This window comes from Anguilla rostrata, chromosome 8 (genome assembly GCF_018555375.3).
Source record: "Anguilla rostrata isolate EN2019 chromosome 8, ASM1855537v3, whole genome shotgun sequence".
NCBI lineage: Eukaryota > Metazoa > Chordata > Actinopteri > Anguilliformes > Anguillidae > Anguilla > Anguilla rostrata.
This window is the reverse complement of record NC_057940.1, coordinates 34,206,634-34,228,205: the sequence shown is the minus strand read 5'-3', so window position 1 is coordinate 34,228,205 and position 21,572 is coordinate 34,206,634. Positions and strand designations below refer to the sequence as shown.

Genomic DNA, 21,572 nt, shown 5'->3' with positions numbered 1-21,572 from the left:
TGTACTTTCTTTTTGACCTTGGAACAATTATATTAAATAAAGAAAAAGAAATTCAAAGCCACTAAAGTCCATGGGTGTGCCTTTTCTAATATTACCTTAAGGCTGTCATTCTCTTAAAACTATTTTCATCTGGCCCCTTGGCTGCTTGGCAGAGACAGAATGGGGGGGGGGGGGGGGGAGCTGGTGGTTGGAGAACTGCATAATCGTACGTGCACTGCGTCCACACATTCACACCTCAGGATGAGGGTGCCTCAGGGGCTGAGCTTGGTTCATAAAGCCAGGAAGGGCCCCGATCTCCCATTTCTATCATTTTCTTATGCATATGAAAAACACATAATTAGACACCTCCCTCTCCTCTCCACCCCTCCCGGTCCTTGTATATGTTAATGTTTTCAGGCTGTGGAAACTGCCTCTGTGCCCCAATTCTGGTCAATACTGTAACTAATGTTCCCTGCCTTCATGCAGTCTTATGGTTTACAGTGCAGAGTCTACACTGTGGTCTGGCTTGGTTAGCAGTCCTCAGCTCTGTCTTCAGGCAGCAGGCAGAAATGAACTAAAATAATGCAATAAGTAAAATGCACTCCCTCCTTGAAATGCAAACAGTGCTTGGAGCTTGTCCGCGGGATTTCTGAAATACACAAACAGAGCTGAGTTTTTGGTTTGTTTAAATGGTTTTCCAATACCTTCCCTGACCATCTCACCCCCACTTATCTGACAAACACAGGAAGCAGTTCACAGAATTGTTTTGGCTGGTATCCCTCTCTTTTTGTACCTTCTTATAGATACACAAATTCCATCACATTATTACCCTCCAGTCACCCCATTCCCACAAGTAATTTGACCAGCTCTTTGCTGAGAATGTGTTGTTTATGTGAGGACGCACACACAGTAAACACTGAGCTGATTGCATATTGATTTTCACAGCACACAGCAAGCAGTGTTCAGGTCGTTTAAGGCCTTATAAAACTGAATGAGTGATGATGAGTTTACCTTGGTGGTCCAGTGCACCAGGAGAGATATCGGAGGCTTAATATGACATCACTGAGCACGCCAACACTGTAAAGCTAATGCCTCCTGTGCCGTATAGCTTGCACAAATACAGAATAATTATTTTTTTAGTGAGTATACACCATACTTAAACATGCTTGTGGTGAAAATCCGTTGACAGACAAGTATGTCGTAACAAATAACTAGCCAAAGACTGATGTATAAATAATTAAATTATAGGCTTTTTATAAAAGCAAATCTTAAATCAATTTATGACATCCAATTTGAATTGTATATGAGAAAATAAGTATTTTAAAAAAATAAAAGTCTGGCTGTGTCTGCATGTCCTAATCTGTCACTGTTGTGTGGCCTGATGTGGCTCTACGTGTTTCATAATGTGAATTCCATTTCTCTGCTTCCTTGTCTTTTTATAGGCTTTTCCAGTCAGACACCAGTTGCTGATTTTAGGCTTTGATAAAGATGTCCTTGCCAAAAGGCTGCCTGAAATTTCCTCCCTTTGTATTGTTGAGAAAACACATTTATTTTCCTTCAGTTTGGCTCCCCGCATGTAGAACCAATTAACTTGTCATTGCAAATGTCAAACCACTTACATTTAGGGAGAATGCGTGTCCAGACAATGAATTAAGTTGCATTGGACACGTTTCTGAGACTTGGACCATCACAGCAGAATATGTCACGTGATTTCATTGGTTTACCAAATCATACAATTCTAGAAAGAGGGAGAAATAATTGACAAGTGGTCCCAAAATTGTGTCAAGACCCTCTGTTGGGTCACAGGAGAGGATGAGATGGGTTTCAAGATAGCACTTATATGAAATACACTTTCATTTACATTTGGAACACTTGTTACAGTGACCTGTAGTTTCTTGATGCGGTTCATTTGTGTTTGTAAATAAAAACAATTGTTTTGCACATAGTTTTTAAAACGTAAAATACAGTGATGTGAAAAAATATTTGCTCCCTTCCTGATTTCCACTGTTATTGCATATTTATCACACTGATCTTTAGACAAATGCAATGTTAGAGAAACTACTGAGTAAACAGAAAACACAAGGGTGATATGGGTCTTTGATAACTTTTTAAAATTAAATAAATGAAATAATTTCAGAAATTTTCATTTACTCAGGTTTCCTTTTGTCTAATAGTACATTCTGTCTATTCAGTGTGACAAATATTCAATATTAGAGGAAATCAGGAAGAGGGTAAATACTTCTTTGCAGAGCACTGTACATTGCTACATGCTAATATGCATGGAATCTGATGTGAATTTAGATTCGGATATGTACACTGCAGGGGTCTAGCCAAGGCAGCATCTGATACAAGGCAAAGCCACTTGCATTGTGTCTCCCTTCTTTATTAATAAGACGCCATGTAATTGAGGAATCTCAAAATTGAAGTTTTGACAATTATAAACCAAAAGTAATAATAATAATAGGGTGAAGTGTGGCTTTCTCCCTAAATAGATATGTGATAACGCCAGACCTTATGATAGCTCTGATAAATTTAGAGTCATTCAAAGCCATTTCATGTTGCATTCCAGTCATGGCTTTGAAGTGGAGTCGGGGGAAGGGGGTGTCTCTATATCTTGGAACATGATGACTTGAGGCCGGCTGGGATCATGGAAGATGAATGTTGATTCTTTCTTAATTCCAAAAATGGGTATTTTGCTTGTCCTTCCATTTGTATGTGGAATATGGAATATGGAATCGTGTCACAGAAATATTTCAAAGAATTGGTAATAGTTTCAATGAAGACATAATTGCTGTATATTGCTGCTTAGATCTTATAATTATTGATTTATGCACACTCAAAGTCTGGTAATGGTATATAACGCATTAGTTGATTTGCAGTGCATGTCTTCGTGTTTATTTATAAGAGTGAATAATGTCTACTTTTGGACTGGCGCTGCAATTAATGTTTTAAAAATAGCACTGAATATTATGTAGTATATTATCAAACTATTCTGTTTTATATCCTGTTTTTGCATCATACTGACTCTGAATTGGATATGGGCAGTGTTGCTACAATGCAGGCCTGTTTCAGGGCTTGACAGAAAACAGTAGAAATGCAGCTGTTGACTATTACAAGGCTTTCTCTCTTGAGGGACACAGATGCTTCTTCTATCCACTTGCTTCTGTATTGATCTCATTTCACAATATCCCCAATCCTGCTGAAAATATATGTAATTGTTTGATAGCAACAACATGTCAGTATTTGAAAAAAACTCCACAGTGAAGGGAGGGAGTAGAACACCAGCAAACAGCATAAAGGCTTTGGACCTTACTTCTTTTCTTATTGATATTGCTTTTTTAAATTATTCTGCTCAATAGAGAGTTCTTTGAGAACTGTGGTCAGTGTGAATGGAAAAACCTTGTGAAGCAATTTTGCCCATTTATGTTGTAGAAACTGTATTTCCACAGAAGCGTGCTTTCCTTTTGCAAAAAGAAGCACGCCGGGAAGCAGATTGGGTCTTCTGTGAGCCAGCAGTAAGAAACATGTCTTATTTTTTGTCAATTCCAGCGTTGTTTTAGCACTTCTGAAAACTCGGGAGGCACCTGTTGCAGCTCCTGAGATGTGTCTGTGTGATGTCTCACCTGAGCTACTTTTTGTATGTTTTATTTGAAGGTCGCACTGCACATGCAGGGATAGGACAAGGATGATGAAAACAGTGTGTATGCATTTGGTTGGACTTGTAGAGGATCAGGAGGAAATAACTTCCATTAATTCAAGGTGCTGCTTCAGACCTAATCATAAAATATTCATTGCCTCCTGAGAATTCGGTTTGTTTTGCGGATGTCTGTGTGGTGTGATGGCGCCTTTGTCTGAGAATTCCTTGCCTGTCAGGAACTGGACTGGAACTGGAATGCAATTGCTCTTTTGATTGATTCAAGTCGCTAGAATGTTTGGTTTTTCCGCTATTGAGATCATGGCATCAGAATATACGTAACCCATTGGACAGCGTCTAACCCTGGTGCATGGAAAAGGGCACCATCTTAAAATGAAACAGTTGTAGACAGTTTGCTGTTTGCTGAAATACTCATCGTTTCTTTTGGTCATAAGCGCAATGCTTTGTTTGCTGTGTGTTACCTACAAGACTGGATTGACAGTGTTTAAGCACTTTAAACCCAGCAGGAGATGGGCTTGAAAAACCATGTGGGAATCATTTTGTTTCTGCTAAATAAATATATACTTTCAGTAATCCATCTTACTCAATTTTTTAATTTTGACGTAAAAGCACAAAAATGACCACATTTCATAGGTAGAGAACACAACGCTGAAGGAAAATATAGCTTGTTCTTTTTGTTTCCTGTGAGCAACTGTGACATTTGACCTCTGACACCAGCACCTGGACACAGAATGGTGTGGGCCCCCTGAACCTTGGACTCGACCACCTGCAGGACCTCTAATGTGCCTTTGTGTAGCCTGTAGGCTGAGGAGGCAGATTTGGACAGGGATCCATTAGTATTCCTTCTCATGTTCCACCCGGTCAGGTCATCCTTCACTCATTGTTGCATCCCACTGTGGGGTGGCTGCTCGGCTGCAAACCAGACTGGTCCTCTGTTTTTGTTTGGTTTTTCCCTGTGTTTTCACAATCAGCTTTGTTGAATGCTTTTGATAAGAAGGCATCCACACAAGACTGCACACATTTCCTGTTGTGTTCCTATCTCTTGTTCACAAAAGCTGTGATACTGAGTCTCAGAGAGAACAACCCCCCCCCCCGCTTTCATTCCCTATGAACTCTCGGTCCAGGTGCTTCAGTAGTACGTAGCCTTTTCGTATCCTATTTAGCAGAATCCCCCCCAAAATATTTTAATCTGAGGAGTTATAAACCCATTCAAAAATGTATATGCCTTCGCCTTTTCACCATGCCTGGTGCTGTAGGTCACATTTACCTTCAAGCTGGCACCCTTCCCAGTGCAATGCCTTCTGGGAGCCTCTTGTCTGGGTTTCTGTGTCCTCTGTATGCAGTAAGGGGAGCTGGTCACAGCAGGTTTTCTGAGCAGATGGGGGGATGTAAGCATAAAATGATCATTGATGTATGGCACCCAATTTATCACTCTGCTGGCTTCTGGTTGGGTTCATATTTTCCAAGGGTGCGGGAGACTGTGCGGTTGCCGGGGTAATACCAATGAACTTCACTGGTATCCTCCAGTTTTCCTCGTATGCACCCCGGCACCTTGTACCTATGCGACTCGAGCCTCATTCATCATCTTCCGCTGACAGTGGGACTGGAATGATGTTCCGGGGGAAAAGCCTTAAGTGAGCAACGCTTTCTCCTTTGACAAATCTGAGCTCGTCAGTCTCCTGGCAAAAAATATTTTTCCTCCAGGTCACTGGAGAATCCTCTCCCTCATTAACCAGAAATGAAGAGCCCTAGATTGTCATGGTCAATGTATGCTATCTAGCAAGAAGGCTCTGCTTTGAGGGTAAAGAAGAGGTCATTTCATTATGTCTATGCTTTCATTAGGGCCCATATAATGTCTTGTTTACGAGGCTTGATTGGGCGAGCTGTGGGGCTTTGCTTCACGGGATGACCTTACACATTAAATTAGATCCAATTATCCAAATGTTCTGCAGCGCAAACATCAGGCGCTAATCGTCGTTCTGAATGTTGTGTCTACGTGCATGCGTGTTCTGTTTGGGCCCGTTCAGATGTGGAAAGAGAAGTGACAGCTCTCTCCCTATCCACACTCATTCATCACAATCCTCCAGAGGAAAGGGGAGGACCTGTAGGGGATTTATCCCTCTCCTTTTTTGATCTAATACCGTTAATCTGGGAATTTGTAGGACAGAGCCTTGCAAATTACCCCTGGATAATGGGAAGTTAATTGAAGTCTTCTCTCCAAGCAGTGGTTAGAATCAGCAATAAATCAGATGAAAAACACCTTGAGATACAGGTAGAAACTATAATTTTTGAGCCTAATGTACTGTATTAGAGAATTTCACAGACACTGATCTAGGACTCATTCACACGTTTGGCCAAGGTGATGACTGATTTGGTCTGGGATGAAGGATAATCAATGTCAGGTGAAATCATAGCGTATAGTGCTAGTGAATGTCAACCAGTAGACTTATGTAATGCACCTTACAGTCCAAGTGAAATGTGGTCAGTAGTGGCCAATAGCTTCATAAGGTGATTTATAAGCTTGCATTTGCTTATGAATTAACTTTAGCATTGCCCTAGGAGGGAAAGCTTCCATCAGTAAGGGTATTCCCTACCTCATCACTCAATAACCACTATGCTATTTGATTGAGCACCTGCAACCTGCCTGTACCAGCTGCTTCAATTACACAGACCTTTCGTCTGTACACATACAGTAGCACAGTAATTCTCACAGCTCAGCTGGGTGTGCACAGGAGCGCAGCAATAAGACCTATAGTTGCAACTGGGTAATGCAAATTTAGAGTGAAAAATTAGGAATTAAAAAACAATAGTCTGGGTGAATATTCTGACTTCAATGAGCATTTGACATACAGACATATTAATTTTTTTTAAAATCTACAGACATAGCATTAGGGTTGGGCACTGAAACCCCGTACCACAATGTCACCGATTCCCATATGACTGGTACCTACTGGACTGAATCACAATGCAGATTTTGGTGCCTCATGCCACTAACTAACTCGCTCTGTTAACTAAGTCAGTGACAACAGATACCTTTAGCAAGCTAGCAAACTTTAAACTCAGTCAAAATGAAGAAATAAAGCAAAATGGTATAAAATGTAAACATAAAGCATAATTTAGACATAAATTAAAATAAACAATGAATTGAAACAATTAAATTGTTCAAATTCTTTACCTTTGGAATAAAAAAGGTGTTGTTTAGTATCTTCATTTGCTCTTTAATTTAAAGAAGGTATCGGTTCAGACACCGTTTATGTCCCAGCACTGTTTGAAAAGTATTGTTTCAGCATTGGTATCGGCAAGATCTAAACAATACCCATCCTACAAGGTATTAGGTCTGGACATACTTCTTCATCTCTAAGTGATATGTAATTGTACAGTTTACTTCTGGGGTGGAATTCATTTGAGGCGTAAGTCTCAACCCCTTACTCTGGCTTTTGTCAATTTCTGTGCTGTAGACTGGGGTGAGAGTGGAAGGGCATTCATAGCCACCATCATGCATGCAGGTTTTAACAGGTGTCATGCAGACACATTATAGCTCACTCTTACCATTTACTCTATTGTGTTGAAAGTATTACCATGGAAACTAGCTAATGCACTCCTTGTTGAACTATACATGCATGTGATTTTCAAGAAAAGAAAAGCTCCAAGCTAGTACCACCTTCTTGAAGGCAATACAGTAGTTGATATAGTACGGGTAAACACTGAGTCTTTGTGTAATGGTCAACAAAAATCATCGGGTAACTCAAAGCTTTTACCAGCTGTGAGCTGTCATAGTATAAATTTGAAATATCAAGCTTCAGAATTCTAAGTCTCATATTATAACACGTAATTTCAGGTGTTTAATCTGTTGTTAAAAAAGAGAATTCAGATATTAATTCCTAATTTAGGAAAACAAATCAAATTCAATATCTCTCTCTTGATATTGAATGTTAAATAGAAAGACCTTTGGCACATTGGTGTAACTTGACACCAACTTGGAAACCCCCCCCCCCCCCCAACAAACAATGCGGTCAGACTAAACAATGGCTATGTTTACATTCATAGCAATACCCCAATTATTGGGAGCAATCAAATAATGTGATTACTCCAGTCGACGCGTTTACAGGATTCTTTCCATACTCAACATATTCTCAAGGAAACGGTGTACACGACAGTCATGCTTGTTTTCATTCGGGACCTTCCACTTCTACCAGACATGCACAGTTTCCAAATGCTGAAAGAACTCAGAGCAAGATGTGAGCATGCACCAGAAAATGGTGCATGCTCAAATTGGCCAAAAATCCAGGTGTCTTATTGGGTTTTTAATATGCCCATTATGACCATATGCTGATAAAAAATAATCAGAATAAGGTATTTATATGACCGTTTCAATAATCAGAGTATTGCCAGAATTGTGGTAAGATTGTATTGGAGTATTACTGAGCTTGCAAACACACCCACTGTAACCACAAGGCCACTCTCCAGGATAACAGGTTTATTTCTATAATTAAAATTATTTGGGCTTTTTTATATCACTTCTTTTAAGGAAATAAGGAAAGATTACCATCAGTTTATTTTCAAACACAAGGCTGCAATCAGACTCTGTGAAGCTCCCTTGTTGCTTCTGTGATGCTGTGTGCTATCTACTATTTGTTTTGGAAATGAATGAGCATGTCACTCAAACAGTGCTGTGACCAGCAATCAACCCTGACAGCGCCCTGACCTTTTTGACCTTTCTATCTCACCTGTCTTAGGATTTTAGACTCCAGCCTTGACCTTTCACCTCTGCCTGGTTTTCCTCTGTCCCCATTATGCGCGATAGCCTGTGGCGGCTAGGAGGAAGCTGCCTTCTTTGATCCGAAGCCCACAAAGATTAAATAAAGAGTGACAGGGTGCTCCAAACTAAAATACGAAGAAGGTAGGAGGAGGAAGAAGAAGAAGAAGAAGAAGGCATAAATGCCCGCTCTGAATGAGACGTTCAGCTATACAGCATAACGCAACTGGCACCCAAGGTTCAGTGGTCACTTCCAGCAGACACAGGTACTGTGTAAACGCCTGAGGTTGTGGGAGCGTTAGCATAGCTACCATAAGCAGTGCTCTGCCTGTGGGCTGACAGAGGCCTGCTATGCAGTCAGAAAGCTTTCAGAACACACAACTTAATGGACTCAGACAGACTGCAGGAGAAATAGCCCCCATTCTGCTGCCCCCTGCATCCTCCACCGCCCCTCTACCCCCAACACCTCCTCACACCAGACCAAACACAACCTTTTTCTCTTTCCTCTGGTTAACTAGTTTTTCAACATCAGGCTGATTTATGCCCTGAAGGCAGAATGACATTAGTACTGTGGCGATGTCTCAAGTTACTGCATGTGAAGACAAACACACATGCATAAATGCACATACATGCATGCATAAATACACATACATGCATGCATAAACAGCGAACACGTGTATACACAGATAAAAAAAAAAAACAGAAAATATGAATCAAATAAAGAGAACCTTTCATCAGACAACAGATGACTTTTAAATCCTCTAAAGGCAAAGTATTCTTCTCATAGAGACCAGATGGTGGCGGGGGCTTTACGGCAATATCTCAATGTGTCTGGCCAAGGGTCTCTCATGTACAGGCCTGATTACCTCTCACGTTGTTTTTCTGTTTTGATATTGTTTTTTTAAAGCACAGTTTTATACAGCTTCTAGGGATTTTGTTTTAGATTTTCTGCTTTTCATATTTCAAATGTGCTGTCAAGAGCTGTCTTCTCTTTGCCTATCATAACGTACACTGCTGGAACAGCGCCATGGCTGTCTAATGAAGTCCGTAAAAGTGAAATTCACATTACTCATAATAACACTGGAAACACAAATATTGTCTGCCACAACAGATATTTCAAGTAGTAGTTAGATTTAAAGTAGTAATTAGAATATTAATTAAATATACTTATTCTTATACTTATACTCGCCTTCTTTCTCTCTGTCAGTCTCTCAGAAACACACAGGCACAAATATGCATACATTGTTAGGGAAAAAGCTGAAAGCAAGCTGGAGTTTGTGAGTAATTAATAAGAGCCAGAGGGGGGAAATACATTACACAACCGTAATTTCTGTGCACTAATTCACTTCTCTTTGAATGATAATAAACACAGGATGGAAACCTGCTTTGACCTCAAAGATAGAGGCTCAAGTCTGCCTGGCAGCCTTGAATGCTGCTTCCTGCCCCAGCAACTTTTCTCACTCTGGCTATTGGTGGGCTGTCAGGATCACATGACCAGGTGCAGGCCAATCCTATGTAAGTAGCATTTTTTTCAGGTTTTGTTATGCAGAAAGTGTCAAGCAAGGAGACTGTATAATCCCAGATGGCTATGTCTAGGTTTATCCACATCATGCCTTTTTTCCAATTAACTGGAAAGTTGTCTCACTGGTTTAAATCAGTATTAGATAATGCCTGTCTATTTCAGTCTAAGAAAAATCCACCTTTACATTATCTGGTTTGTTAGTATTCAAGGTTATTTTAGTCTGAAATCTTTGTTCCTTTTAAAAAATTTTAACTGAAGCTTTCAGGTTTTAACCCCAAGTGAGGCGTTACTGAATTGCAAGTCACTGTACATTACTCGTAGTGCTTTCGTGAATACGTGGCAGTACATATTCAAAACATTTCACACAAAATAAATGAATAAAAACATAAATAGAGGTTATATGCTAAACAAATAAATCATGTAACACAGCTTTTTTTTTTTTTTTAGAGTTCTTTGGTGAACTTTTTCAAGAGAATTCTATGAGCTTTTTACAGTAGACAGGCGAGGATCATCCCAGACTTCTCTCGGCGTAGTAGAAAGCGGACATACTGTGCTCAGTGAAATGAGATGCGGGAGTAACTACTGGTAAATGATTGAGGTGCAGAACATAGAAATGTTACATAAACACACACACACACACACACACACACACACACACATGTGCATGCACACAGGCAGACACACAGATACAGACACAGACATGCACACACACACTCACACACAATTCATCACTGTCAAGTGTACATAGTCTATGGCTGCATGTAATTTCATCCAGGACACTCTAGCAGGCTTGCACAAAAGCGAAAACGTGACGTGTGTTAAAATCACTCATTTAGGCCCATTCAGGAACCAAATGCCTCCCGTGTCTCTTCCTCGGGTGCCTGTTGTAATGTGCCGTTGAGATAGTGGTGACATCGGGCCTGACATTTGTGGGCTGAGTGGAGAGAGGGCTCTTTGTTTGCGGGTTGAGTGTGTGTCAGTCTGCCTCAGACAGGGACGAGCTTTCAGTCATTCAGCTACCACTTATCAGCTTCTTGCAAAGCTCCTCTTGTCACAAACTATCCTTTACTGGGGAACAACGTCATTAAACCGTAATGGAACATTCTATCATCTCATTTTGTCCATAACTCTCGCTCTTAATTCTATGAGACTTTTTCTGAAATCTTTTTCTCTCTTCTCTTTTTATTAAATTTCTTCTCTTTTTTATCTCAAGAGCAGAGCTTGGCTTTAAACATCACTGGACAACCCAGCTTTGGTTATTGTTGATGAGGTGTGATTATGTTCAGTAGTTTTTTGAGTGGTGCTGCAGTCCTGAATTGTATCTCTACTCCTTTTTGAGGGGTGATTGAAGATGATTTGCCCTGTTTGCAGCACCATGATATATCTAACTAAACTAAAACATGACTAAAATCTGGCTAGTAAAGTTGCAGTTTAAATGCACACACTCGCCTGATCATGTCTTTTATAGTGTTGTCATGTTTGCACATGTTGAAGGATTTGGCTGAAGGGTTTGCTGTGGAGACAGGGACGGTATGTGGCGATCCTGAATGATTTAGTGGAAACAATGACACTGCATGGCACAGATCATGGTCTTTTCTTCAGGGAACCCAGTCCACAATTCACTGCTGACCAGTACTGACGTGAATGCGGTTTGTTGGCATTTAGCTATTTTTAGTTGCGAGTGAATGTGGGTGTTCAAACTCTCTGTGAAGCAATGTTTAACTGTTTGCAGTTCACACACTGTGCATGGTATTTAAAAACAAGCTTTCAAGTTCCAATCTGCATTTAACTTAAAAAATGTTGGTATTATGTCTAAGAATGTTATTCTGACCTAAAATGATAAGAAAATCTAGTTGGAATGTGATGTGAAAAGAAGTTCTGGGTCATTATCTGACACTGTGTTCCATATCTTTATTTTTATCCATCCCTCTTTAAAGAGTTCTATGCAGAACATCAAACAAAACCCAAACAATGCTCAGAGCTGTTTTACATGAGACTGGAAAAATGATGTAGGCATGTCATTAACCGTCTAGAAGATAATTGTAGCCACTGCAGTTATTGTTGCGACTATGTTGTAGAAATGTTGTCAGAATGTAGCATTTTAGCTTGGGGGTCTTCACGAGGAGGAAACCCAGCCTTATCATTTTTTCCCGTTCTTTTTCCCAGAACGCTGATGATGCGCCTGGTTTATTATGCGTCTCTATTGAAGGGATCGGGGGCTGCATGCCAGTGGTCTGCGGGCCCCCTGAAGGTTTCCGGGAACCCTGCTTCTGCTATTGAAGCAAAGGTCAGATTAGCATGTCGCCAATGGGTGATCGCCTTGTGAACTTTACCTTCCGCGACCGCAGGAGTGTACGACGGGCCACGTGGTGATCTTCTTTGCATTGCTCAGTCGAACAATGCCTTCTTTCCTTGCTCAATGCTGTGGCTGTGTATGTTAGGAGTGCCCTCTGCCTATTTCCAAGACTCTTTTACTTGGGGTTTGTTCCTATGAAAATCCTAAACTGTGTCTGTGTGATGTAAACCTAAGTGTTTGGTTAGAAAATAGCATATTCATCTTTTGACCTCAAATGCCTTAAGTATATAGCAAACATAACGAATTGCACTCAACCATTACCATACTTTTGGAGGGCGACTGCATAAAATGCAGTGCATAAGTGTTTGGACAGTGACACAGTTTGTGTTGTTTCATCTCACATTTGGCTCACTGCACATCGGTTTTGAAATGAAACGATGAATATGAGGTTTAAGTGCAGACTATCAGCTTTGATCTGAGGGTGTTTGAATCCATATCTGGTGCTCTGTGTAGGACTGAGCCCTTTTTATACATGGCCCCCATTTACACGATGATATGAGGCTAACACACAACTTGGGCCTTAACTGGTCAGCTCTGGAACTACTATTATTTCTAGTAGTCTGCGCTGCTTGCTACTCTAGGGCTTAGAGGGGAGAATTTTAAGGAAAAATATTCCATGGAAAAGTTTTTGTCCCACTGCAACATATTTATGCAATTGCAGTGCTGGGCAACTACACACAATTAACAAACAAACCCTGAAAACCAGGTCAATTTATTTTTAGCAGTTTACTTCTCTTTAGAGTGTGCAAAGCTCAGTCACAGGAAGACACAAACTGAGCAGCCACTCCCAGGTTTGCCCCTCTGTAAATCAAGCCTACTTAGGCTCTTACCACATGAACCTGGGATTTTATTTTCAGTGTAATGCCACACTGTACAGAAGCTGTATTTACACAGAAACCCTGTATGTTTTAATAAAGCCACAAGGATCAGCCACCCAGACTAGGCCCACTCCAAAAGAAATAAGTCTCCTTGTTCTTTGAATTGATTAAGTGTCAGTTTAATTATTATATACTGGCAGGAGTCTCTTCATATTTTCATCACATAGCTCTTTGAAGCTCAGGTCTGTTCTTGGCAAGGAACACTGAGGCATTGTGCAGTTCAAAGAATTTGTTTTCAGAGGTACATGGTACATGAAAAAAGGTACAAAGTACATGAAAAAAACTTCTTAGAAGCAAAATAATAACATAGAATTAAAGCTGTAACTTTTAAATTCTTGCACGTATGCACAACAAGACAACAAGTAACTGTTTGCTAAACATATACAACATTATTATTATTGCTTTGAGGTCTTTCTAGTTACGCACAGCATTTTCATTTTAAACAAATGCTATTTTAGCAATCCTCCGGTCAGGAATACACTTAAGACTTTGCAGTTTCACAGTGAAGAGGGTCTATATCAGCGTTTCCCAACCGCGGCACTCTGGTGTGCCGTCAGGCGAGGTCAGGTGTGCCGTGTGAAAAATCCTTTAAAAAAATTTTTCATGTTCAAATGAATTAAAAAAACTTAAATGAACAAATCCCCTTCACAAAAGCCAAAATAAACGTCATTAAAATGCATATAGCTTAATTAAAGCCCCAAAAAGAACATTTAGGCCTGCGTGCGTATGTGGAGGGGGGCTGCAGATGTTTATTTTTTATGCTTTTGAGAGTGGTGTGCCATGAGATTCTGTAAATATGGAAAGTGTGCTGCGGAAAGAAAAAGGTTGGGAAACACTATATAGGTCTATATAGGTTCTTCATCAGTACATAACATTATATTTGAGTCCAGCAATAATGTTCTTGCCTTGCTAAACTGAAAGCAAAATAATAAAAAAAAATAATAATGAGAAGAAGAAGAAAAAGAAGTAAAAGAAAAAGATGTGTGTATACAACGTGTATACATGTATATATTTACATTTTACATTTTGGTCTAATATCATTGTTCCACTCCCAGTAATGTCATCCTAAATAACATTTAACTGTGTACAGTGTATAACCTGGATGGCCTATACATTGTCTATTCTTATTCTATTTTCCATAATTTATCTTAATTATTTACCATAGTTATTAGTCAGATAGGTACACATTTACTTGCATGCAAATTCATAGAATCGACCATAAGACCAAACCGTTAGTAATTTTTGTATTGTAGATATGGCACTGAGCTATAATCTTATTTTTATGGTCTCAATAATGTCTGTTTCCCATTTTTTCATCAGTCTTGCCTTGAGTGTCAAATCATTACCATTGCTTCCATTCCTATTTTAAAAACTGATTTAATAATTCTAGAATTGCGTCAATTGCAGTATGACCTGTAAAAAAATGAATGTTCTTCAGCCTCTATGAATTATGGTACATTTTTGTTCAGACACATTTTATTGATGTCTCATCTTTAATTTATGGTGATGAATAAACATGATGGGGCACTCACACCCTGAACTGAAACCTGGAATATTTGTGCAATGAGCCTTAAAATAAGAAGTCACTGGTGCCACTCTTCACCAGGAAAGATTTAGATTCCCTAGATTTGGGACCACTGGGTTTTCCACCAAACACGCACTAAATAAACAGCGAATCGACAAGAGTCCCGTTCCGGTTATGCTCTTTCTCCCGGGAATGTCAAGAATTATCCTGTCTAAAGAAAGTCGGTTTGGAGGGAGACAAATAGCATTTACCACAGGTGCAGTGTGTTTAAGGCAAATACAGGAGACGTGGAGACCTGCAAAGTGAACACATTCAAAGCGGCACTTACACACTTAGCCGAGGACGGCGGAATCCCAAACAGAAATATCCCTGCCCGTTTGCAGGGTTGGGGGATGCTGAGAAGCGGGCAGTGCGATGTGGAGAAAGCCAGACGATGTCAGAAAGAGGACATCCGGCGTAACGAGCCCTCCCTTATCCTTCTCCGCAGTGCCTGGAGCATGGCCCCATTCGGCGCTCGCTCATTATGAATGCTGCTCATAATCTGAAATAGCAGTTGGCATGATTGGAATATTTATTGAGGATGTGCAGTATTGGAAAATTAATCACGTTATCTGGGCAGGACCATGTTGCTAGGAGCAGCCAGCAGAATCCGCCAGTTCTGGCTCCCAGCCATCAGCTGTCACCGGATCCACTTTTCGGGGATTAGATTCTAAATATATTGCGTTTTATTTTCTTTTCCTGAAAAAGATAAACAACTGGGTGGGCATCATTTGGTGCAGGGTCAAGGGATCAGCTGCATCGCTCGTGGTCATAAGCCTGCTTTCTTCTGCTGTTTTTCAAAAAGTACACGTCTGTGATGCGGCTTGCATCATACAATGCTTTTTGACAATTTAATACACCACCTAGAACTGGAGACCACTGACACCCTTTTTTGATACCTCTTTTGAGGCACCACAAGTGTTCTTTTCGATAAAGACCACCATGAGAAAAAAAAAAACCCTAGCAAGAGGAGATATTACAGAGCCTCATTCCTTTTCTGTAAATGAAAAGACAGTGGATGAAAAGTCTGCCATCCTTATGTATTTTTCACTTTGTCCGGACCGGGGAAAAGCAGACGGGTAACAGACAGAGATGCAATCATAGTACAGGAAGTGCTGTGGCAGATGATTGAACAGCCAGCTGCACTGGTAATACCGATATGGGTTGGTTGCCCTTCCGACAGCACACACCGTCTTCCTAGACCGTCATTACCACCTATACACCTCTGTGATTGGTTTATTCTGACAGACAGAAAGGCAGGCAGGTACAGTATTTGGACAGGCTTAATCAAAAACCTGTTGATATGATATAACACTGATGAGGGTAAAAACGAGCTGTATATATTCTGTGGTTTTTCGGTTTGGCGCCATGGATGAGAGCGAAACTTAGAAATCAATTTCTCAAATGTTTCTTATTATACAGCTGTCTCTCAGCATAAAGCAGCAGTATTGGATACAATATGTTTTTGGATTGCGGAAGTACTATTTATTATCTGTGTTCATATCTGAAGCTCTGTGGACTGAACTACTTTTGGGGGCATGAGATACTGAACTTTAGTGGTACACGGTAAACAAAGCTGCCTCTTTCCAGCCCTAGTAAAAGGGCTTTAAAAGGGCTGAAGAATTTGTGAGGTATGCGATTGTTCCAATTGATTTTCCAATAAAGAACCAGAATATTGGATGATAAACAACTTGTGGAAACAAATCTAATGCATTGGAGACAAATTAATCATCCATTCCTCTCATTCTGTCTGTTGAAAGGGGATGATTGAAAGAGACCAGGGTTTTCTTGCAGAGTATCTCGCAGTGGTTAGAAACAGGGAGGCCTTCACGTATACAGTCCTGTTCGATTTTGTGAAGTGACTGGGGTGTGAAATTTGATCAGGGCTTTTTGAAATACAGCCAGATTTTCGCAGAGGTGCTGGGGTGAACGCAGAGCTTCTCGTTAATGAGTGGAGTGGACGCAGCATTTCTGCAGAGATGTGAAAACCAGCCAAGGTCATTCAGTTAGACAGCTTGCTGATAACCAAAATTTCAAGGTACTGACACAGTAACTTCAGAGGCCTGAGCTGACCCAGTTCACTATACGCTGAATATTTTAGCTTTATGAGGATTCTCAAAAGAGAGAGATTTCATTTTTACTTTCAGCTCATCATGGTACAATAAGTATTATCAATCATGCGCATTTGCGCATGCCTCCCTCTACTCTCCAGCCTATGCCTGATAAATATATATTAGTTTCGGCTTGTTTGGTGGGGCAGTTGTTACCAGCAATTGCTTCGCTTGCTTAATTCTGCACCAGCGGTTGTGTCACAGACATAAAAGGCAAGGTTAAACCAAGCGATTACAGCCATTTGCATTCATTTGCAAATCCAATGAAGTCAAAACAATTAGTGTGTTTGGGGCGTGCTGTACATGATTGATGTAGCTGTCTAGCGCAGGCATTGTGGTGGGAACAAGCTGAAGAAGCGGCAGACACAAATCACTCTGTGTGTACCTCCACGCCTTTAGGCTGTCGTTCCCCCCACGGAACATGCCGGAACACCTCCAAGCCTGGTCGACAAGATTAATTTTAAGGTCCATATCTGATCTTTTCTGCCTCTTTTGATTGAATGGGTGTAGATACTGGCAAAGGTTTTAATAGACCAAAAAAAAAGAAAGAAAGAAAAAAGAAGGAAGCTATTTGTCAGGATCAGAGCCACGAATGGATACATTTTAAATTAAAGAATAACTTTCCAGTCTTCTTCCTGACATGTCTCCTCAGATGCTGAGCCAGTGCAGATAACCAACAGATTACACTTAAATTACACAATTTCCGCTTGACACCACTGTCAAATAGGGATGGGAGGGACAGGGTGAGGGTCGGGGGGATAGCTGGCGTGTTTTGGGGTGTGGGTGAAGGTCACAAGGTTATAAGGTGGAGAACTCATGTACTGTATAAGTTTTCATGGGGAAAAACATTCCATAACAAAATTGATGGATGAATACCAATGCCAAGGAATTCTCCGTCCAATGAATGCTGGAGTAAAAATTGCTGCAGATACACAGACCTGTAAATATTCCCATGTTCCATTTAGGTCGGAACAGTTCAAAGTATGAAGCACTTAAAGGGCAAGATGTCTGGCAACCTCTCTTTCAGACATAGTTTATATATTTCTCCCCAGAAAGATACCAGTTTTCTTTTTTTATTCAGTTAAAATTCTTTGTAGCAAGCCTGTCCTTGAATAGGGTTCATTCGATTTATCTCCTGCCACACATGGCTTAACAAAGGAGTTGCCCAGATATACACACAAGCCATCGCCAAATGTAACAAACCAAATCCTTTCTAGGTACCCCTTGTTTGAAAAAGAAGAAAACCTAATATTTGCTGACACTGTACAGCTGTATGACTTATTTCATATGTCTGATGCTTGGTCTGTCAGACCTCTGAATAACTTCCACTACACTTTCAGTCAAAAGGTATACAAACTGCCAATAAATGTACAAATGCTAGTCACTGAGGTGATACCCAGTAGGTGTATAAATGTGTACCACTAGCCAACAATACAGTTTTTTTGTACCTTTTTTGCTTGTAAACAGTGCTTATTTGTGCCCAAATAGAACATTACTGTACTTTCAGAGTACACTTGGGAAATGTGTTCCTTTAAGAACAAAAATGTACCTCCACTACACATTTATTTCTGAGAGTGTATGCATAGAAATTTTTAGAATGGCTCAATCGTTAATCACAAGCTTAAAAAAACAAAAACTTTTAACCTTTAACTGGCACACCACGAAAAAACAAAGTCAAACACTCTGTTTATTTTTTTTTGCTTTCAGAATGTACATTATACTGCTCTACTAATTAATCCAAGTAATTAAAGTGCCATTTTTGTAGTATGAACCTCAGTGAACCAGCTACATTCTTGATTAACAGTTAAAGTAGATGTCCATCATTCTACAAATATCTGAAAATAAGTCAGAATATGGTATACCTACCACTTGGTCGAGCAGGCTGTTAAATGTCAGGGTTATATGTAAAATTATGCCATATGTTTTAAGCACTGTGAAATTCCTAATAAACATGAGATACAACATTCCACAATTTACAGGAAGTTTGTCATTTTTGTTATTTTCTGAAAGGTCAACGGAGTTCTGAATACAGTTACAGACCAGGCTGGGGGAAAGCAGCAGAGACTCAGACGTGGGAGTGAGAGGCACAGCACCCCATTGTGCGTTAATTCTCTGATGCTCACAGATGACAGCTGTGCTTTAGTGAGATAAAACAAGAACTGTTTACAGATTTCTGTAATCCTAATAGCCCGGCTAAGCGCGGCTACAATCGGACACATAATATGATTGAATGCACATTACATATATTAGAAACGTGTTTTAAACATCTGGTTTGTTTTTTCAGTCCTTAGTATGCTTTTTGAGGGCTGAAGCCAGGCACAAATATATGCACAGCATGTTGTTTTGTCTAACAACTTTACTCCTCATGCAGTTTCAGCAGAGGATTAACAAGCTGTACAGCTGGAGATGCATTGGCATGCGTTCTGCTATTGACAACTGAGAGAACAGAGAAGCAGGTCGATTTACAGGAAAACTTTCTTTGCCTTGGTTAGCTTTTCAGGTCCTGCTTTATCTAATGATGAAGATGTTAATTCTTCTGCAGGAGACCAATGTAAAGTCAGCTCTGGCCAGTGGATTGTTTAGTTTGAAATGAATTCAAGTGCACATAAAGGTTCTGTGTCGGTGGACAGTGAACACTGTGAAAAAGGAAACAAAAAGCACTTTATGGTGATACTGGAGATGGAACAGCATGTTGGAGGTGACAGAGACTGGATTGGCGAGCTGCTGGCCTGTCTGTTTGGCCCGCTCTAAACGTCATAAATATGGCCGGCCATTTTGTTTCCTCTCGCTACCGGCGTTTTCACCGCCTCCTTTGTGGCACGCCAGCTCACATGTGCCTTTTCAGGGCTCCTCAGAGGCCTTGCTGGCCAGACCACAAAGAAATTTGGAAATGTTCGGTAATGCCTAGAATCGGTTTTGCACTGTTTTAGAGTTTACAGAGCAGTTCCCAGAAGAAAGCTCCTTCCCTGGGTTGTTAGTGTTGTACGTATTTGCCATTCAAAAATAATCATAACAAGGTCTTTCGTGAGTCAGTGCACCACTTCTTTGACCTTTCGGCTCTTTAAACTTGCAACTTTGAAATATAGGGCCCACTGGTCAGACATTTGGAAAGAGGAAAACACATCTCTTTAAGATAACAAATGGCAAAATTTTCTTCTGTAACAGCTCTCACTTCTTTATTCCAAGAGACCATCTGCATTTAGACTAATATCCTCTCTGTAGGCAAGGCAAATGGTAAGATCACGTCTGACTCTAACATCATGTTTTAGTCTCTGATATATCTGTGTTTTATGGAAATGCACCTTCTTGCTCAACAACTCTTCCTCCTGTACATGTACGAAACAAATAACTAGATTGCTAGCATCGACATGTGTCTGTCTATGTGTATGAACCTAGCCTGAAAAGCTATGATTTGGGGGCCAAGGCACTATGGTGTAAAGCTTGCAGAGGGTGATGAACTGTAACTAATGAGTAATTATCCATAGGCCACATGATTATGAAATCCAGTATTGCAGCCAAACCATAAGGCATAAAGGCTTGCGTCTTCGCACAATAATAAAGCTCACCATAAACACAATTTTCCAAATACATTATTCCCATGGAATGTACAAACATTGAATTTTTGAGAAACAATGTTGCACACACAATTTGGTGGTGTTTTATACAAAGGATATATGACTATGTCTGCTCTACCAACTGAGCCACTAGGACCCTTGTTACCAGAAATTTAAAAAATGACTGTTAGCTAGCATACTAGCAAGATTGATATGTGCAAGTTTTTTCTCCAAGATGGATTTTCATGTTTGGAGAAAATTCATGTACTGTACATCATACGTGTACGATTACTTGTTCTGCAATGGAGAATGTTCTAAGCAATGTCCTGTCTTCGAGAGAGGACAGGATTTGACAGAATTTTCTTTCATGTAACTCAAATTCACTTCACTCAAGACTGCTTTGTAAGGGTTTCCTGACTTGAGAAGATAGCCTTAATGCCTGAAGTCACATGAATCATACTTTCAGACAAGTCAGTGAGAATCCTTATTTATTGATTTTGAGAAGAAGATATGAAAAAGAACATGACATGAATAATGATACTTTGCTGCACTATTACTATACCCTAACAATGTACTGAATGTATTGTTTTTTTTTTCAGAAATGATGAATCACACAAGGGCACCACAATGACACACAGATACGTGGAGGGATACAAATCACTGAGGTTGGTGACAAATCTTTTGCTGAATATAAACAATCCTGCCACATTCAGTGATCCTGTAACCCACGCAATGTAGTGGCAAACACATGAAACTGTGAATAGTATAAGCAAGTGTGTGCTGTATAGGCTACTAATGATGTCCAAAGTGAAAAAACACTGGTTGAACGGCATTCAATAGAAAACTATACTTTTTGTGTTGAAATCAGTTTACTGGTTCAGAACTACATCATTTGACCTTAACCCCTGCTTAAAAGTAATTAGACATGTGATTAATGCACTTGAGCCTCACTGGTAAGCTATTACCATGACAACATTTAGAATGTCCCATTCTGCCTTCGATTTCCCAATTATCCTAAAGAACAAGGCGAAATACAAACAAACCATCTCCTGTAAAAGAAAATCCTTTTGAAGCAACTATGTAAATTGCCGACACATCTCTGACTGGCTGGACCCAGCGGAAAAATGTATCGAGTTCCTCCTTCCTCGGTTCAGCTTGATCAAACGACCTCTGTAATTTGGCATAATTAGAGTGGCA

At 40.2% G+C, this 21,572-nt stretch overlaps 1 long non-coding RNA gene across 1 annotated transcript in view; it reads left to right on the top strand.

The window, feature by feature from the left end:
- The window catches only part of LOC135261484 (uncharacterized), a 51,285-nt gene extending 30,137 nt beyond the window's left edge, over window positions 1-21,148 (top strand). The window contains exons 5-7 of the long non-coding RNA XR_010331968.1: window positions 8,371-8,656; window positions 9,763-9,905; window positions 20,975-21,148. This is a non-coding gene — a long non-coding RNA (uncharacterized LOC135261484). The remainder of the gene's footprint in view (window positions 1-8,370; window positions 8,657-9,762; window positions 9,906-20,974) is intronic.
- The last annotated feature ends 424 nt before the right edge of the window (window positions 21,149-21,572 follow it).